Source organism: Zalophus californianus, chromosome 4 (genome assembly GCF_009762305.2).
Source record: "Zalophus californianus isolate mZalCal1 chromosome 4, mZalCal1.pri.v2, whole genome shotgun sequence".
In the NCBI taxonomy this organism is placed as follows: Eukaryota; Metazoa; Chordata; class Mammalia; order Carnivora; family Otariidae; genus Zalophus; species Zalophus californianus.
In genome coordinates, this window is record NC_045598.1 from 185,011,513 (window position 1) to 185,020,810 (window position 9,298).

A 9,298-nucleotide genomic window follows, 5' to 3' on the forward strand; every position below is an offset into this window, starting at 1 on the left:
TGGCTCTTTTCATCTAGGTGATCACTTTTGTGGGCACAGAGCTGTTCGTAGGATCCCTTTAACATCCTTTTCATTTCCATGGGATTTGTAGTGATATGCTGTGCTTCATTTCTGATATTAGTAATTTGTTTGTTCTCTTTGTATTCTTGGTCTAACTAGTCTTATTGATTTTATTGAACTTTTCAAAGAATCATCTTTTGTTTCCATTGACTTTCTCTATTCATTTCCTGTTTTAAACTTCATTGGTTTCTGCTCTAACTCTTATTATTTTTTTCATTTTGCTTACTTTGAACCAAAGTTGCTCTTTTTCAAGTGTCCTAAGATGGAAACTTAGATTGCTAGTATTTGACTTTTTCCTTAGATATTTTTTTCTTTTCTAATATACTCAGTGTTATAAATTTTTGATGCCAAAAATTTCCCCCAAGCACTGCTTTCACTGAATCCCACAAATTTCAGTAAGTTTCATTTCCATTTAGTTCAAAATATTAACTTCACTTGAGGTTTCATCTTTGACATATGTGTTATTTAGAAGTGTGTTCTTTACTCTGCATGTATTTTGGGATTTTTTTCAGTGATCTTCCTATTATTTCTAGTTTAATGCCACTGTAGTCTGAGAGCAGTCAGTATGTGCTTTTACCATAATGTATAATTTGAACAGTTAAATATTTATTTACTATCTCTAATTGTGTATCAATAATGTGAACTGAGCCTATAATCATGCATTATCTTCATTTGGTTTTGAATTGAGTAAAATAACTTCATTAAATTATAGGCCCAATGTTCTTCCTTCCATTTTCTTGAGCAATTTAACTCTTCCTAGCAAGCATGGCATTTTGTGAACATTTATTGATGGTATTACCCAGTTTGGGTTGGGAGAGGTCTTTGATCATTATTTTAATGTATTTAATACCTTTTAATTTATGGGTTTTCCATTTATTTTATGGGCAAATTTGACATTTAATATATATATATATATAAAGTTACATATTTCCTCTGGCTCTAAAATTTACCAGTGTATAGTGGTTTGCAATATCATTTTTTGGTCTTAGATATATATCTCCTTTTCTCAATTAATATTCCCAGACCAGAGATTTGTTTAACTTACTTTTCTTTTCAAAGTAACACCTCTTAATTTTGTAAAGATATGCTATTGTGTTTTTTTGCTGTGTTCTCTACTTCATTCATCATGCTCTTACCCTTATTACTTTTGTCTTCTTTCCTTTGGTTTTCGTACTTGATTCATTTCCAACATTTTGAGTTTAATGTGTAATTTATTTCATCATTTTTGCTTCCTGATATATGTGTATCAAGCTAAACACATCTCTGTAAGTATTGCCTTAACTATGTGTGCTTTTCTACTGACTGTAAGTCTCCCTGTATTAACATACACTTTAATTAAATGTTATTTTTCTGGCTGCAGAATATTCCAGTCATTACTCTCAGGTATACATATTGTTTCCAGCATGTTACTGTTGTAGATGATATTATGATAAATATATTTGCAATTACAATTCTTTAAATTTGCTTAATTTTGATGTATTTCCAAGTCATAGTTTGATCATTCTGGGATCTTAAAATTGAGACTATTGAGTCAAAAGTAGGAATTTTTTAAAGCTCTTTTAATACCTTGAATTTCTGCAAAGTTATTATAACAATTTTATTATCATCAGCAGATGAGATACAGAATTTTGCCACAATTATTACTTTCTCTAATTTAGAAGAATACACTTCTGCAAAAATGGGCCAATCTGATGACCCTTTGCTTGAATCCCTTAGCACTTTAACTTTGGACAAAATAACAAAAACTTTTTTGTTCTTAGTCTTTTAACATATTAGATTAAAAAGTAGCAATACCATAATATTACTTCCTGTTTGAATCTTCTTGGTTTTAACAATCCACAATTACTATATATTCATAAGAAAAGTAGGAAAGTTTGTATTTTTACAAGTTGTAATTATTTGCCTTATAGAATAGTGTTCCGCAAATACTGGTCTCAAGATTTATCTAATGAATGCTCAAGAGACTTTATGTTTAAATCTGTTTTATCTATTGATAATTAGCACAGAAAGTTTAAATTAAGAAATAATTAAATATTTATTACTTTTAATAAAACTAAGTTATTATTTATCCATTATCCATTATTTATTTATTTAATTCACTATTCATTTTAAAATAACTACATTAATCACATTACACGTTAACATAAATGGCATGTTTTTTTGTGCTTTTGTTTTTCGAAATGTGCTTCACATATTTTTCAAAAACAAAGTGTTAGAAAGAATAGTAGCATTACTTTAGATTTTTGGAAGGAATTGTAATGCCTAGCTTAATAACAGACAGTTTGATTCACATCATCTCTGCTGTTGCATTCAATCTTTTGTGAGTTTTATTTTACTTTTTAAGTGTTGCAAAGAATATCTGGTCTCACATAGATGGGCAGTTGAGAAAAAAAGTGTACTTTAATAACCTTTTTTTATCATTGTGGATACTTCAGTATAAACCAAACTTGATTAGTGTGAAGTTCCTTAGAGATGAATTGCATTGCAGAATCTAAAATGAATGTCATGCGCTCTGTGCTATGTTATGTCTCACTGGTCTGTCTTGTACTTTGAGTGGGTCTTTTACCCATGGTGTTAACCTTGTAACATCATGCCCTAGTCATTTAAAAATATCAGCTCACTGATTTCTGTAACTCTTCCAACTATGAGCATATTTCATTGTAAAACATGAAGAAATAATTTGTTGATATGGCCGGTATTTTCATAAGAAAAGTCTTGAAGCTTTGAGAAACAGCCAACTTCATGGTGGGGGATAACAATTTTTCCAAAATTTGATTTTCACTCGTAAACTCAAATATTATCATTGGCAATGATGCCATTTTATTTAGAGACACATTTAGTTTGTTCCTGAGGAAATGTATGCTACACAACCAAGTCTGAATACAGATAGTTTGTCTCTTAGTCATTGTTTCTAAGTAAAAATCATGTCCTATGGAAAAAAGCATAGTTCACCTTGCAATTCAAACACATACAGTTATTTTTGGAGGCGACCATTGTGCTTACATATGCATCAGAAGTGATTTATATTTATTTTTCATTTTGTCATCTAGAATAAGTATTCAAGCTCAACATTTGATAAAATTAATATTTTTATTGTTTCATCAAGAACGTTTTAAAGTGAAATGGGCTTTTTTCTTCTTTCTTTAAGCATATGACAATAAAGAAACAAATATTTACTAGTATAAATGATTCCACTACTCTGATTTGTACTAAGATGCCAACAGTTTCAACCACCACTTTTTTTTTTATATCATTAATGCAAGTATCCACACAATGAAAACAAGCAAGTAATCTGGTATTATTCTGAAAATGGTGTAGACTCCATAAACCCCTTGGAGGGGTTCTGAGGAAATCTCTGTGTCCATAGACACATTCCAAAAAGTGCAGTCCTAGTTGTGCCTGGCTGGCTCAGTTGGTAGAGCATGTGATTTTTGATCTCAGGATCATAAGTTCAAGCCCCATGTTGGGCATGGGGCCTACTTAAAAAAAATGCAGTCCCAGAATGGAATGACAGCTATTTTCCCCATGTTGAAAATGTAACATGTTTATGCCACCATTCATTAGGTATTCAATTAAACATAGCCAAACTCAATCACTAGTTGATATAGAATTTAAATGTTATTGCTAAGAGAATCCAAATTGTGGCATTAGCTGAGTGGAAAGGGTTTAGCAACAAGCAGGAGGGTCTGTCTACCCATTGTGGTCTGGAAAGCTTGTAACTGTGAAGCAGAGCCAAGCCATTTTGCTTAACTATTGTTTGCTTAATCTCCAGACTCAGACAATGCAATGACCAAGGTGGAGTCTTAAGCAAAATGATAGAAAACATTTAAAAATTGTGGTGTGTATAGCTCCTTCTTGATCCATTCTATGAAGTCTGACAAGAGAAAGATAAACATAATTTATTTTCCAAACTCAGACTCTTTCACAGTGGAAGGGGGAACTATTAATAAATTTGTCTGGACAAGGAGTATAAACCAGGATAAATTCATTCCACGATGCTCTGCGGAATGAATGAAAAGAAATATCACAGTGCTAAGGGACATGCTGTATGTGTGTGGTTTGTGTTCTAAACTCACCGAGAGTCTCATTATTTATAGCATTGCAGGGTTGGAAAAAAATTGCTTTTCTATAGAAACTTCAAGCAATCGTAGGGTCACTGTAAAATGGCAACCATAGCAGAAGTCAAGAATGTGACCCCAAATCTTTTTCAAAAATCCCACCATTTTTAACTATTCCTTCTACATTCTGGGAGGAACAGCATTGAGTCAGTGTGTTTCCTACCTGAGTCTATTGTTTCAAGTGACCTTAAGCCATTAAAATAAGAGAAGAATGGACCAAACAGGGAGGTTCGTGGATAAGAGGCAAAAATTACCATGTTTGAAATGCATATTGTGACATCTTTGGCTGGGGTAATTTGCACATAAAATAGACAAACACACTGGCAGTCCACTAAGATTTTGAGGAATCGGCATTTCCAAATAAAAGTCAAACTCAGGTCTGTCTGGCAGAAGCTTGTGCTAAAGTGCATCTTCTCTGGAAGCTCATTAGCTGGAAAGGACTCAGATTCGGACTCTAGAGAAGTTCCCATGACACCCAGAGATCCTGGAGTTTGAGTTTTTTCAGTAAGTTTGATGTGAGTATGGGTTGTGTTTTGGGCTGAGTAGAGGGTACCATCATCCTTAATTTATTGATAGTTTATTTTTCTGTCACATGCAGCCCAAATCAGCTTCCCATGTAGATAGCCTCCTAGCTGAGTTGACACTGTAATTTAGCAAACATAACCTTGACCCACCTACATCCATTTATATTCTGTTTTGTCCCGACCTGCTGGTTTATATGTTCAAATCTACAGCCTTGGTACCAGAGCTCCCTGAACAAGTCAATGGTTGTTCCTTTATCTTCTTAAAACTTGCCTAAGTTGCTCCTCAAAATAACTGTCTCTTTTTGATTAAGAAAACCGTGAATTTATAAGAGTACATACGTCAGATTTTGCAGAAACTTTGACATTACCTTGGCAGGACCCCTAATTTAACACTATGTGGTTGAATAAATGAATGAATGTTTGCATGCTCAATGAACTGACTATATTTAGTTTTTTTCTTCAGATTTTAGCCTTTTAGAATTCTCTTTCCTTTCTCTGTCCCTCCCCACCCTCTGTCTTTTTCTCTTTCTTCTTCTGCCCGCTTTCCCTAGGATCTAGCTAGCTAGGAGGATCTCAGAAAGGGTCGTGACTTTGGTGTCGAATCTAAGAACTTTTTGTCTTATTCTACATCTTGAGAATTTTCTCCTGAGTTTTTCTAAAAGTTTAGTTTCATGTTTCAAATTCAACTCAAGGAACCATGTTTTATTAATTATTGCACAGGTTTTAATCTTTGGGTTGCCTGGTAAGTGGAGAAGTCCAGTCTGCCTTGGGCCTTTGCTGCATGAGTGAATGGGGGGACACAGTTTTTTCAGTAGTGTTTGGCTAAAGTAGAGGGGGTACTGGGGAAATGTTTTCTGCCTTGCAAGGCTGCCCTGTCCTGATCCTGTAGCTAGAAAAACTAGGCATCTTCCTTCTTCCCTCTCTCCCTCCCTCTCTCCTTCCTTCCTTCCTTATCTGTGTTTCCAGGTTGGTAGCTTCTTGTGCTCCAAGTCTGGGATATGCAAGGTAGCAAGCTCAGGGAACTCTTTACTGTTTCATTCTTTTGGTCTTGATTTCCATAAGCCACTATGCTTTTTCCCCACCCTTCAGAGTTTTCAGTGTTTGTTTTATATATAATGTCCAGGGTTTTTAGCTGTACTTAGCAAGGGGATTAGAGGACAGTGTATCTCCTCCAACTTCCAAGAAAGAGAAGTCTTGCCCACAGGTTTTTATTGATGTATTCAAAATGTATTCTTGAAGTCCTTTTTAAAAAATTCAAGGAAATGCAAACTTTCTTGTATTTAAAGGGTATAATAAAGTGTACACCAGGGCACCTGGGGGGAGCAGTCGGTTAAGGGTCTGACTCTTGGTTTCAGCTCAGGTCATGATCTCAGGGTAACGGGATTGAGCCCTTTGTTGGGCTCAGCACTCAGCATGTAGTCGCCTGGGACTCTCTCTCCCTCTCACTCTGCCCTTCTTGCTCATGCTCTCTCTCAAATAAATCAATAAATCTTTAAAAAAATAATAAGGTAAAATAAAATAAAATGTACACCATTTAATACTGGTTAAAAAAAAAAGATCATGGCCTTGATTTGTTGTGAGTGTTGAAAATAAGATCATGTTTCTCTAATTTTCAGTTACCCGATTGCACAATTTTAGGATAAGATGGGCAATGGCAAGACTTGGAAGAACATACCCATTACAAGATACCCAGGTTTTTATTTTTCCTTCTCTAATTTAACATTTCTCTTTCCTTCCATGGTCTTCCTCTGTACCTTACCACAGCCCCACAGCCTCTGAGTATTTCCTCTGGATGTGAGTCACCCATTTCATTCTGTGTCAATGAATGCACATAACATCTTTTCATGCTTAGTGACAAGAATATTTTTGAGCTTTTCTTTTGTGTGTAACCCTGCTCTATCTGGTTCTATGTGATTCAAAGGAGCTAATCATACATGCCCCACAGACAGAAAGAGAGAGGTGCACACAAATCTTAAATGTAAAGATGATACATTTTCCAAAGTAAATGCACCTGTGTAACCACCCACCCACCAGATAAAGAAACAGGATATTTAGGATATTAGCAGCAGTTCAGAAATATCTCTATCACTATTCTGCCACTATGCCATCACTTTCTGAAAGCTAACTATTACCTGAACTTTTAACATCATAGACATAGATCAGTTTTGTCTGCTATAGCATATATATATATATATATATCATAATGATATATAGCAAAATAAAAATAAATCATGTTTGTGCTTTTTTGTGCTTCTGTGATTTCTAAATAATGTGATATTCACTGATATTGTTGCATATGGCAGTAGTCTTTCTTTATATCACTGCATAATATTCCACTGTATTAACATTTATTTATCTATTCTACTGTTCGCAGGCATTGTATTGCGTTCAGTGTTTAACCTATGAGATAGAAGCCAGATTCTATCTTTCTTTGTACAAATATTAATTGATTCAGAATCCTTCATCGGATGAGAATCTTTCCCTGTTTGTGCACATTTTAACTCTGTAAATACCAAATGTTGCGTAAGGGTCAGTCTGTTTCTCAGCTCTCCTTTCGTTAATCTAGGTATCTGCTCTAATGTCAGTAACAAGTTGTCTGAATCACTGAAGCTATATACACCTGATATCTGCTAGTCTATGACAGACAAATGGCTTTATTCTTCTAAATTGTGTTTACTTGCTTGGCCCTCTGATTTCCTAGCTGAGAGTTTGAATGGAACTTCATGACTTAACAGACCAGATTAGAGAGAGCCAAGTCTTTCAAATACCAAGCCTTTTAATTCATGAAAGAAACATATCTCTCCATTTTTGTAGGTTTTATTTAAATTTATTTATTTATTATTAAATTTATTTATTTCAATAAAAAAATTCTTCTGTATTTTCATCCTTTTTTCCCCTCTCTGTATCTTAGTCTTATCTATTCTACTGACCTATTTCTTTGCTTCAATAATCCTCTCCTCAATCATATTACTCTCTGTTAATATTATGTATTGAGCTCTTAATTTCAATTATTTAATTTTATCTCCTAGAATTTCAATGTAATTCTATCTTTACTGACGCTTATTTTCTGTTGACGGTGTCCATCAAATCATCCATTCTAATGAACATAATATCACATTTATTTTACTTTCTGTGTCTTGCAATTTTAATACATAGATCTCCTGAGAACTTTTCTAATGTCTATTTTTTAAATTTCAATCTAAATCATTTTATTTTTGTCTCTGGTATGCATGCTAATTTTTTACTGAATGCCATGAAATATTTTAGAAATTATTTAAGGTTCTGGATAGTCTTATATTCCCACATTTAGAATTTATTTTCCCTTCTCTGAAATAGGATAGGAGCAAATCATCTAAATCCAGTCTAAGATTGATCTGATTTGAAAATGGGGATCAATCTTTATTAAAGCTTGTTCATTTCATCCCTTCCTCTCATATGTAGCCCGTTGGAAGGCTGTGTATCTGTTAGGGACTCTCTTCCTGGTAGATCCTGTCATTCAACATGTTATCTTCCCAGACCTGTTAGAATATTGGATTATCTTAGCTTTTCGGCTTTTTACCTAAATTCTACTCTACTTCTCAATATAGCCAGTGCTAATGAATTAGTAAATTCCCTTGGTGGAAAATTAGCATGCATATTGGATTATCTTTCCATATTTCCATATATATATATTTTTTAGGACTTTCTCCCTTCAAGTCCTGCAAATTTGGTGGCCCTGTGTTGGCTTCAAAGATAATATGCTTTTTAAAATTTTGTATCTGGTTCATCAAATTGTTCTCCTTGGGAATATTAATCTGATATAATCTAGTTCTCCATAACCAGAAGCAGAAGTCTTCACATCTCTCTCAGTTTAAACTTTGTTATAACTGTCTTAAAGCCATCTTCTGTCTTGGTGGAATTTTAAAAATCCCAAGTTTGCAAAGAGAGACATTTCTTCCTGTCTGCCACCAATTCTGACATATATTGTCCAATGGTCATCAATGCCACTATTTTTCAGATGATTTAAAAAAATAAAAAGTTCTGGGGCGCCTGGGTGGCTCAGTCATTAAGTGTCTGCCTTCGGCTCAGGTCATGATCCCAGAGTCCTGGGATCGAGCCCCGCATTGGGCTCCCTGCTCAGAGGGAAGGCTGCTTCTCCCTCTCCCACTCCCCCTGCTTGTGTTCCCTCTCTCGCTATCTCTCTATCTGTCAGATAAGTGAATAAAATCTTTAAAAAAAAAAAAGTTCTGTAGTGTGTCTCTTCCTCCAGAAATGGACAAAGGAAGTATCCTTCTATTAATATTTGCAATTGATGTGAGTCATAACTAACATGTTTTGGGATTAGTATTCATGCCTTATGCATTTGTGCTATTTCATATACCTTCCTGAAGAATTTTAATTAAAAAAAAATTCCTCTTCCCAACATAATTGTCAGTATTTTCCACTGCATTGCAGTCTTCTGTTTATGAAGTGATACTGTCTTGGTAATAATTGTTTTCTGCTGAGCTACTGTTTTCCTTGATAAAATGGTATGAAAATTAGTCACGGGAACCCTCACTACCACTTGTAGTCAACTGCAGACCCAGCTGGAAGAGCTGAACTTGACCTTACATGGAC

At 34.5% G+C, this 9,298-nt stretch overlaps 1 non-coding gene across 1 annotated transcript; it reads left to right on the top strand.

Moving 5' to 3' along the window:
- Positions 1 to 3,457: 3,457 nt before the first annotated feature.
- Positions 3,458 to 3,530, top strand: TRNAK-UUU. Its single transcript has one exon. It is a non-coding gene; the product is annotated as a tRNA-Lys (tRNA).
- Positions 3,531 to 9,298: the final 5,768 nt, after the last annotated feature.